Below are 10,574 nucleotides of genomic sequence, written 5' to 3'. Positions count from 1 at the left end.
ACAGCAAAAGGTTTGCTTTACGCTATCCAGGCATGATGGGAAATGTTAGAGGGCTGAAGGTTCCCCCATCTCTGACCCAAGCCCTAGAGACATGTGGGATGTCAAAGGAAGACATAAGATGAATAAAAACATACTAGAACACCAGTCCTGTCGCCGCCCCCATAGCTGATAGCGGTGGTCGGGATCGATGGCAACCGCTGACCACATGACCGCGAGAGTAGACGGACGAACATCAAAAGAAAGCAATTTTGCTAATGCAATGCATTTGCAAAATTGCTTTCTTTTGAATTTCCCATCACCTAACATAAAAATTTAGGTGATGGGAATAAGTCTTTAAAGGGGTAATCCACAATAAAATAATAATAACAATAATTAATAATCATAATTAATAATAATAATAATAATAATAATAATAATATTCATCATAGATATATATATATATATATATATATATATATATATATATATTTTCCCTCTAATCAACTGGTGCAGAAAAGTGCCATAGATTAGTAATTTACCTCAGTTAATAATAAATTCTAGTCTTCCAGTACTTATCAGCTGCTGTATGTCCTGCAGTAAGTGATGTATTCTCTCCAGTCTGACACAGTGCTCTCTGCTGCCACCTCTGTCCATGACAGGAACTGTCCAGAGCAGCAGCAACTCCCCATAGAAAACCTCTCCTGCTCTGGACAGTTCCTGACATGGACATAGGTTGCAGCAAAGAGCACTGTGTAAGACTACACTTCCTGCAGGATATACAGCAGCTGATAAGTACTAGAAGCCTGGAGATTTTTTTTTTACAAATCTATATAACTTTCTGGCACCAGTTGATTTGAAAGAAATTTCTTTTTGGTGAACAACCCCTTTAAACAACACACAGAATACAAGAATATGGGGAAAACACTGATATGTAGCATGAATACTCTAGGATCCCAGGGTTGTATCACAGGTGACACCCGTCTGCGATCTTCATTCAGTGACGTCTTCTTCGGCCGGCCGGCGAACAGCTCCGTCTGTTCCGAATGCCGGCCCCCCTCTGCCGCGTCATCCGATGCTCAGCCGCGATTGGCTGAGCATAACAGTGCTCAGCCAATCTCGGCTGAGCCTAGTTGTGACGCGGCGGAGGGGGGAAGGGCGGCAGCAATTCGTCCGTCCGAAGATGACGTTTGGCACAAAATGGCGGACGGCCCTCGACACGGATCAGGTAATGTATAATGCACCAACACTTCCGGGTACACAGGCGGGGGTGGTGGGACACGGGGAAGGGGGCGATTCACAGACATAACATACATTACAAAGTTGTATAACTTTGTAATGTGTGTTATTCTGTGAATAATTTTTTAGCGCCGCACTAGCCCTTTAAGGGTGAGCCAATTACCATGGAAAGCTGCACATCCCTCTTTCAGCACCCTCTAAAGGAGAAATGCAGTATTATACGGCACATTCAAAAGAAATCTGACTAGGGCCAAGATGGGTTCATCGAACAAGAGAAAATATTACTTTACTGAAAGAGTAGTAGATACATGGAACAAACCTCCAGCAGATGTGGTTGGTAAATCTACAATAACTGAATGTAACCTGCCTGGTGTATACATATATCTATCCTAAGATAATAAGGAGTGAAATACTAAAAGCACAGGCTAGATGGAGCAGGGGCGCTTTTCTGCCAACAATCTTCTATGTAAGTGACCGTGTCCTGTGTCACAGCATTATATCAGAAGGCACGGGCATTCATCCAGTACCTAAAATTTGAAGGACTAAAGAAGCAGCAAGAATTGCCCCAAACACTGAGCAAATCAGGGGGCGCACTCAGAATGACACACACATGCAGCTGTAGGGTGGGACGTCCGCGAGTTAGTGAACAACCAGGAGCCGTGCAAGTACCCTGTGCTGGAGACTCGTGAGAGCAGAGGATGAATGGAAGAAAACACTTGGCTTTGTGAGCTCTGGGCGGAATGGGTGAGGAACCTTCACATAGAGACAGGTCAGACAGGAGAGAAAAGAGATGAAGAGGCAAAGAGCGTTAGGAGGAGATGGTATAACCGATCGGCAGTATCAGTCTCCTGCAGCCGAACAGAGAATAACCTCCCAGCATGCTCCACATGGGAAAATGGGAGTTGTAGTGTCAGGAGATGAGAAGCTACAGGTGACCAATACGGACAATAAAAGATACTGCTACATATCAGCTATAACTACCCCTGTGTAAGACGTCACCGAGCGGCTGCAGGTCACAGCAGGAGCAACACAGTCTACAGAGGCTACAGCACAGTGCAGACACAGGAACAGAAGGGGATGGCGGGAGATGTCTGCTGCAGAATTGTGTTTACAGCTATCATTAAGCTGCTCCATATATGTAATATAACTACTATAATACTGCTCCTATATACTGGTATATAACTACTATAATACTGCTTTTAAATACAGGAATATAACTACTATAATACTACCCCCTATATACAGGAATATAACTACTATAATACTGCTCCTATATACAAGAATATAACTACTATAATACTGCTCCTATATACAGGGATATAACTACTATAATACTGCTCCTATATATACAGGGATATAACTACTATAATACTGCTCCTATATACAGGTATATACTACTATAATACTGCCCCCTATATACAGGAATATAACTACTATAATACTGCCCCCTATATACAAGAATATAACTACTATAATACTGCACCTATATACAAGAATATAACTACTATAATACTGCTCCTATATATACAGGAATATAACTACTATAATACTGCTCCTATATACAGGTATATAACTACTATAATACTGCCTCCTATATACAGGAATATAACTGCTATAATACTGCTCCTATATACAGGAATATAACTACTATAATACTGCTCCTATATACAAGAATATCACTACTATAATACTGCTCCTATATACAAGAATATAACTACTATAATACTGCTCCTATATACAGGAATATAACTACTATAATACTGCTCCTATATACAGGAATATAACTACTATAATACTGCTCCTATATACAGGAATATAACTACGATAATCCAACAAAGGAGACAAAGAAGCTTGCACTCACCAAAAAACCGCTGCGGTATAGGTCCGTTTATTTCGTCTTGATAGACAAGAGTGGGGAGGGGAAGTGAAAGCAAGAGACAAGAGTGGGGAGGGGAAGGGGAAGTGGCTTTCACTTCCCCTCCCCACTCTTGTCTATCAAGACGAAATAAACGGACCTATACCGCAGCGGTTTTTTGGTGAGTGCAAGCTTCTTTGTCTCCTTTGTTGGATTATCTACACACTTTGTTTAAGCTTTGCACCCCTATGCTGCACACCGTTAGCCTACTATCCTCACCGTACAAGTCCTAGCTCGTGGGTACACATGACATATCGGACTTTGGTGCAAACTCAGATCTTCTCTCCTAGTTGGATAACTACTATAATACTGCTCCTATATACAAGAATATAACTACTATAATAATGGATAATGGATCATCCGATTGGATGCTACAGGGGTGTCTGGTCTCAATGAGAGAAATGACCTCAATGCTTTACTATTCTAATATGTTACTCCGGCTTGGTTTTAATGTGTTTTGCATATGTGTTTTTTGTTATTTATAACTTTTTGTACTATTTTCACATATGTCACATGACCTATAAAACACACCCCCACCTGTGTTAGACACGCCAGACCTGACGAAGCGCGATAGCGTGAAAACGTTCGTCTGATTGCACCTGCTCCTCCACCTTCCCCCTTCCTTGCTTTGTTCATGCCCGGATGAATAAATGAATGTTTTCGGCTACTAATGGTGAGTGACCGCCTCTATTTTTCTACCCTGTTCCATAACTACTATAATACTGCTCCTATATACAGGAATATAACTACTATAATACTGCCCCCTATATACAGGAATATAACTACTATAATACTGCTCCTATTTACAGGAATATAACTGCTATAATACTGCTCCTATATACAGGAATATAACTACTATAATACTGCCCTATATACAGAAATATAACTACTATAATACTGCCCTATATACAGAAATATAACTACTATAATACTGCTCCTATATATACAGGAATATAACTACTATAATACTGCTCCTACATACAAGGATATAACTACTATAATACTGCTCCTATATACAGGAATATAACTACTATAATACTGCCCCCTATATACAGGAATATAACTACTATAATACTGCTCCTATATACAAGAATATAACTACTATAATACTGCCCCTATATACAGGAATATAACTACTATAATACTGCTACTATATACAAGAATATAACTACTATAATACTGCCCCCTATATACAAGAATATAACTACTATAATACGGCTCCTATATACAGGAATATAACTACTATAATACTGCTCCTATATACAGGAATATAACTACTATAATACTGCTCCTATATCAGGGATACAACTACTATACTTGCCCTGTGTTAGTCTCGGCGGTATACTACGGGATTACTCAGTATATTTTGCTTCCATTCTCTCTTTCTGGGATTTAGGTCAGCAGATTTTTGGTCTTTGCAGTTTGAGGTCATTTTGCAAAAAAAAGTTCAGCAGGGACAAGGGGTTTCCTGAGACCAGAATAGAATAGCGGGGGGAACAATGGACGCCCCGTGGGTGGAGAGTTACTCATGAGATTGGAATGTATGGTAGTGGTAAGTTGTGGCGTCCATGTTATGTCAGCACAGCAGAGCCGATGAGCCGGCTGAGAGATGATCACTGTGGGGGAATGAAACAAGGATTCCCCCCAGCAGCGGCCCCCCTGATGCAGGAAGCTCAGTCTATCTATACAGCCTCATATCAGGAGCACAGCTTGCAGTGGCAGGTCCAGACTGCACATACCAATCTCCACCACTAGGGGATATTCCGGCTATGCCCAATGCTGATTGCTCAGCGCTTATATAGGTATATGTGTCTCCATGGTTGCAGACCACAAACAGCCTGGGTATAGTCATATTCTGCAGTCAGGGGGTCCTTCTAAACTCTTCAACAGTACAGTAGAGCAATCTAGTCACAATCACTTCTGAGCTGAGGACGGCATAAGAGAGAAAAGGAACGCCCACCGGAATCTAAACCTGTAGCAAAACAAGCAGTTAACACCCACTGGAACCTGAACCTGCAGCTCAACCAGCACCAAACGCCCACTGAGCGATGAACCTGCAGCTAAACAAGCACTGAACACCCATCGGAATCTAAACCTGCAGCAAAATGAGCAGTGAACACCCACCGGAATCATACCCACTGAGCGATGAACCTGCAGCTAAAACCCATTGGAAACTGAACCTGCAGCCAACACCCACTGAGCGATGAACCTGCAGCCTGACAAGCAGGGAACACCCACTGAGCGATGGAACTGCAGCCTGACAAGCAGGGAACACCCACTGAGCAATGAACCTGCAGCCTGACAAGCAGGGAACACCCACTGAGCGATGGAACTGCAACCTGATATACAGGGAACACCCACAGAGCACTGAATCCGCTGCTCCAAGGCAAGACAATGTAGGAAAAAGAATAGGTTCTAATTAAAGGGGTTATCCAGCGCTACAAAAACATGGCCACTTTTCCCCCTACTGTTGTCTCCAGTTCAAGTGTGGTTTGCAATTAGGCTCCATTTACTTCAATGGAACGGAGTTTCAAAACCCTACCCAAACTACAGACAACAGTAGGGGAAAAGAGGCCATGTTTTTGTAGCACTGGAGAACCCCTTTAATACAGAAAACCATCAAGAAAAATTAACCGATCCCTTCTTAGGCACACAGACACCAAATGAACATAACAGCAATACCAGCCGAAACCAATGGATGGGTATGACACTATTACTAGAGGAAACCCGCCATGTTGTCTTATCTTGGACAACCCCTTTAATTCCAACAATATGTGGACAGCATCCCTGTACAGCCGCCTGCCGTCTATTCTTCCCTTATAGGCAGAGAGGAGACTGACAAATGGGGTTCTTCAAAGGGATGTCTAGAAAACCCAGGGTGGCTTGAGTCCCCCCTCTGGAGTAGACAGGTTGTCACTTCCATGTTGATCTGATGGGTATGTGGCACTTATTCAGGATTCCACCATCTCAGCGCAGGAAGCAGCGGGTTCTCGGTGAGGTGGCAGCCAGGAGAAGACAAGGAGCTCATTGATGGGGAGGCACAGAGCTCCTGTTCACAGCTGGAGACAGACCGGGCTCTGTACCTCGCTCACTAGACGGAACTCATTGAGAGAGGGGCCGAGAGAGAGAGAGAGTAAACAACGGCACAGCAACATACAGGACCAAACCTGAGCTGTGGGGGGCTGTAATTGTCACTCCCCTCCCTGACTAGGGGTACACAGGGTGACATTGCCCCTTGTATGCCAGTGTGGACAGAGAGTCCCTGGTCATCTCTGTAGAGTGCACAGGCCTAAGGGCCCTATTCCACTGGACGATTATCGTTTGCATAATCGTTAACGATTAACGATCTCAAACGACCGCTATTGCGAAAGACCTGAAAACGTTCACTCATTTCCATGGAACAATAATCGTTACTTATGATCATATTTGCGATCGTTTTTCTTCGCTATTTATTCGCTATTGCGTTCGTATCTATTGCAAACGACCGAACGATGTCTCATTCAATACGAACGATTTGCGAACGAGCAACGATAAAAATAGGTCCAGGTCTTATAAAGCGATCAACGATTTCTCGTTCGGTCGTTAATCGTTAACTGCATTTCAACCGAACGATTATCGTTTAGATTCGAACGATTTAACGATAATCTGAACGATAATCGTCTGGTGGAATAGGGCCCTTAGAAACTAAAGCAAAAACACAAGGGTCAAACTCGCAGCCCTCCAGCTGTTGCAAAACTACAATTTCCATCATGTCTGGATAGCCTTAAGCTTTGGTTGTCCAGGCACGATGGGAATTGTAGTTTCATAACAGATGAAGGGCCACAAGCTCGACACCTGTACCCTAAGAGGTATCATGTGTGTGATGACCAGCAGCCGCCAAAGTGACCACACCAGCAATAATCCCAATCCATACTGACTGGACAGGAAAAGACAAAGAGGCGGGGGACATGGGGGGGATGGGGGCCCCAAGAGAAAGAGATGGGGGGAGCACAGGCAATGGGGGCCCAGAGGAGAGAGATTGGGGGGGGGGGGGAGCACAGGCAATGGGGACCCCAAAGGGAAAGAGATGGGGGTAGCACAGGGAATGGGGACCCAAAAGGGAAAGAGATGGGGGGAGCACAGGGAATGGGGACCCCGGGGGAAAGAGATGAGGGGGGGGGGGGAGGACAGGGCATGGGGACCCCGGGGGAAAGAGATGAGGGGGGGGGGGAGGACAGGGCATGGGGACCCCAAGAGAAAGAGATGGGGAGCACAGGGAATGGGGACCCAAAGGGAAAGATGGGGGGAGCACAGGGAACGGGGACCCCAAGAGAAAGAGATGGGGAGCACAGGCAATGTGACCAGTGTAAGGGGGAGATGGCAGCCATAAAATGCTGCTGCTGCCCAGGGCCTGGCATGTGCTGGGTGTACAGCGTCTCACATGTGACCAGTGTAAGGGGGAGATGGCAGCCATAAGATGCTGCTGCTGCCCAGGGCCTGGCATGTGCTGGGTGTACAGAGTCTCACATGTGGCCAGTGTTTCCTCCTCACATGGTGACATCATTACTGAAGTGTTTACAGCACAGAGGACACGGAGTACCAGTGCCCGCTCATCCTTTCCATGCCTCAAGACCGTCACATCATTTCCCAGCCCTGGGGACCAGACACTTGTATTCAGGAGCCTGAAAAGTCTCTTTAACCCTCGAGCTGCCACTGGTATACAAGGTAAACCTGGGGCACTTGGATTCTGCGGTCGGGTTTTGTACTGCAACCTAGTGAGACATCTAAGGCCTCATTCACACATCTGGAATCAGGATCAGTGATGTCCTAGAGAACCATCCGTATGGCATCAGTATTTGTGGATACGGCAAACCACACAGAAGGGTAATAATGGCCACAGGGTGGAGCCTGCACGGGCGTGCAAGACAACGGACGGTACACGGATGGTGCATCTATACCACATTCAGGTAAAAACAGACCCTGTGACTGCTACTGGAGCCTCCATCCCGCAAAAACAGACTGAATACGTGGAGATCCTAGTGTGTTTGTTTTTGTTTTGTGGCGGCTAAAACCAGATGTATGGACCTCATCAAAATCAATGGGTCCTTTTTCTGTTGGTAAATTGGGATCTTGAATCTGAGTCACAGTGACTACGCCGCTCATCTGGACCCTCAACTCACAGGGACTACACCGCTCATCTGGACCCTCAACTCACAGGGACTACACCGCTCATCTGGACCCTCAACTCACAGGGACTACGCCACTCATCTGGACCCTCAACTCACAGGGACTACACCACTCATCTGGACCCTCACTAACAGGGACTACACCGCTCATCTGGACTCTCACTAACAGGGACTACGCCGCTCATCTAGACCCTCAACTCACAGGGACTACACCGCTCATCTGGACTCTCACTAACAGGGACTACGCCGCTCATCTGGACCCTCAACTCACAGGGACTACACCGCTCATCTGGACCCTAACAGGGACAACACCGCTCATCTGGACTATCACTCACAGGGACTACGCCGCTCATCTGGACCCTCAACTCACAGGGACTACACTGCTCATCTGTACTCACACTCAAAGGGCTACACCGCTCATCTGTATTTAAAGCAGCAGAGGACCCTCAACTCAAAGGGACTACACCGCTCATCTGGACCCTCAACTCACAGGGACTACACCCCTCATCTGGACTGACACGGGGACTACACCGTTCATCTGGACTCTCACTAACAGGGATTACGCCGCTCATCTGGACCCTCAAATCACGGGGACTACACCGTTCATCTGGACTCTCACTCACAGGGACTACGCCGCTCATCTGGACCCTCAACTCATAGGGACTACGCCGCTCATCTGGACCCTCAACTCACAGGGACTACACCCCTCATCTGGACTGACACGGGGACTACACCGTTCATCTGGACTCTCACTAACAGGGATTACGCCGCTCATCTGGACCCTCAAATCACAGGGACTACACCGCTCATCTGGACCCTCACAGGGACAACACTGCTCATCTGGACTATCACTCACAGGGACTATGCCGCTCATCTGGACCCTCAACTCACAGGGACTACACCGCTCATCTGGACTCTCACTAACAGGGACTACGCCGCTCATCTGGACTCTCACTAACAGGGACTACGCCGCTCATCTGGACTCTCACTAACAGGGACTACGCCACTCATCTGGACCCTCAAATCACAGGGACTACACACCGCTCATCTGGACCCTCAAATCACAGGGACAACACCGCTCATCTGGACTCTCACTAACAGGGACTACGCCGCTCATCTGGACCCTCAAATCACAGGGACTACACACCGCTCATCTGGACCCTCAAATCACAGGGACAACACCGCTCATCTGGACTCTCACTAACAGGGACTACACCGCTCATCTGGACCCTCACAGGGACAACACCGCTCATCTGGACTCTCACTCACAGGGACTACGCCGCTCATCTGGACCCTCAACTCACAGGGACTACGCCACTCATCTGGACCCTCAACTCACAGGGACTACGCCACTCATCTGGACCCTCAACTCACAGGGACTACGCCACTCATCTGGACTATCACTCACAGGGACTACGCTGCTCATCTGGACCCTCAACTCACAGGGACTACGCCACTCATCTGGACTATCACTCACAGGGACTACACCGCTCATCTGGACCCTCAACTCACAGGGACTACGCCACTCATCTGGACCCTCAACTCACAGGGACTACGCCACTCATCTGGACTATCACTCACAGGGACTACGCTGCTCATCTGGACCCTCAACTCACAGGGCTACACCGCTCATCTGTACTCACACTCACAGGGCTACACCGCTCATCTGTATTTAAAGCAGCAGAGGAGTCTGATAAACATATTTAGAAGAGTCTGTACCTTTAAAAGGAAAAATAAAAAAAGCCCAAAACAGCGATAACACAAAGTCCGGCGGCCCCGAGCAAAGTGGCTGCAGGGTGCCTCTGTTTCCATTCCAAGCACCCAACGCTGTGTCACTGTGCACACACACATACAGACAGACACTGTGCACACACATACACGCACACACACACACACACAGTGTGCACGCAGACACACACACAATGTGCTCGCAGACACACACACAATGTGCTCGCAGACACACACACACTGTGCACTAGGACTGCAGGTAAACATACAGCATTAGCAGTACAAAGAGATTTATCCCATTCATATAACACCTATAGCCTTACATAGGACTTCGATAGGACTGCAGGTAAACCTCGCTCACTACCTGCATGTAGATTTATCATTGTTACTGGAGTTACACAGGACTGCAGATCTACTGCATTCAATTCACACAAAAAGTGTAAACATTGATGTCGCGCCGGGACTGCAGGTAATTGATAGCTCAATCACCACGTAATGTTACATAGGACTGCATGTAATTGATAGCTCAATCACCACGTAATGTTACATAG

The 10,574-nt window shown here is 46.5% G+C and overlaps 1 protein-coding gene across 10 annotated transcripts in view; it reads right to left on the bottom strand.

Moving 5' to 3' along the window:
* PTK2 (protein tyrosine kinase 2) overlaps positions 1-10,574 on the bottom strand; it is a 168,706-nt gene that overhangs the window by 51,604 nt on the left and 106,528 nt on the right. The gene's annotated exons all lie outside the window — the stretch shown is intronic.

This window comes from Dendropsophus ebraccatus, chromosome 2, assembly GCF_027789765.1.
Source record: "Dendropsophus ebraccatus isolate aDenEbr1 chromosome 2, aDenEbr1.pat, whole genome shotgun sequence".
NCBI lineage: Eukaryota > Metazoa > Chordata > Amphibia > Anura > Hylidae > Dendropsophus > Dendropsophus ebraccatus.
Note: the sequence above shows the minus strand (reverse complement) of the source record. Positions and strands in the feature narration are given on the sequence as shown.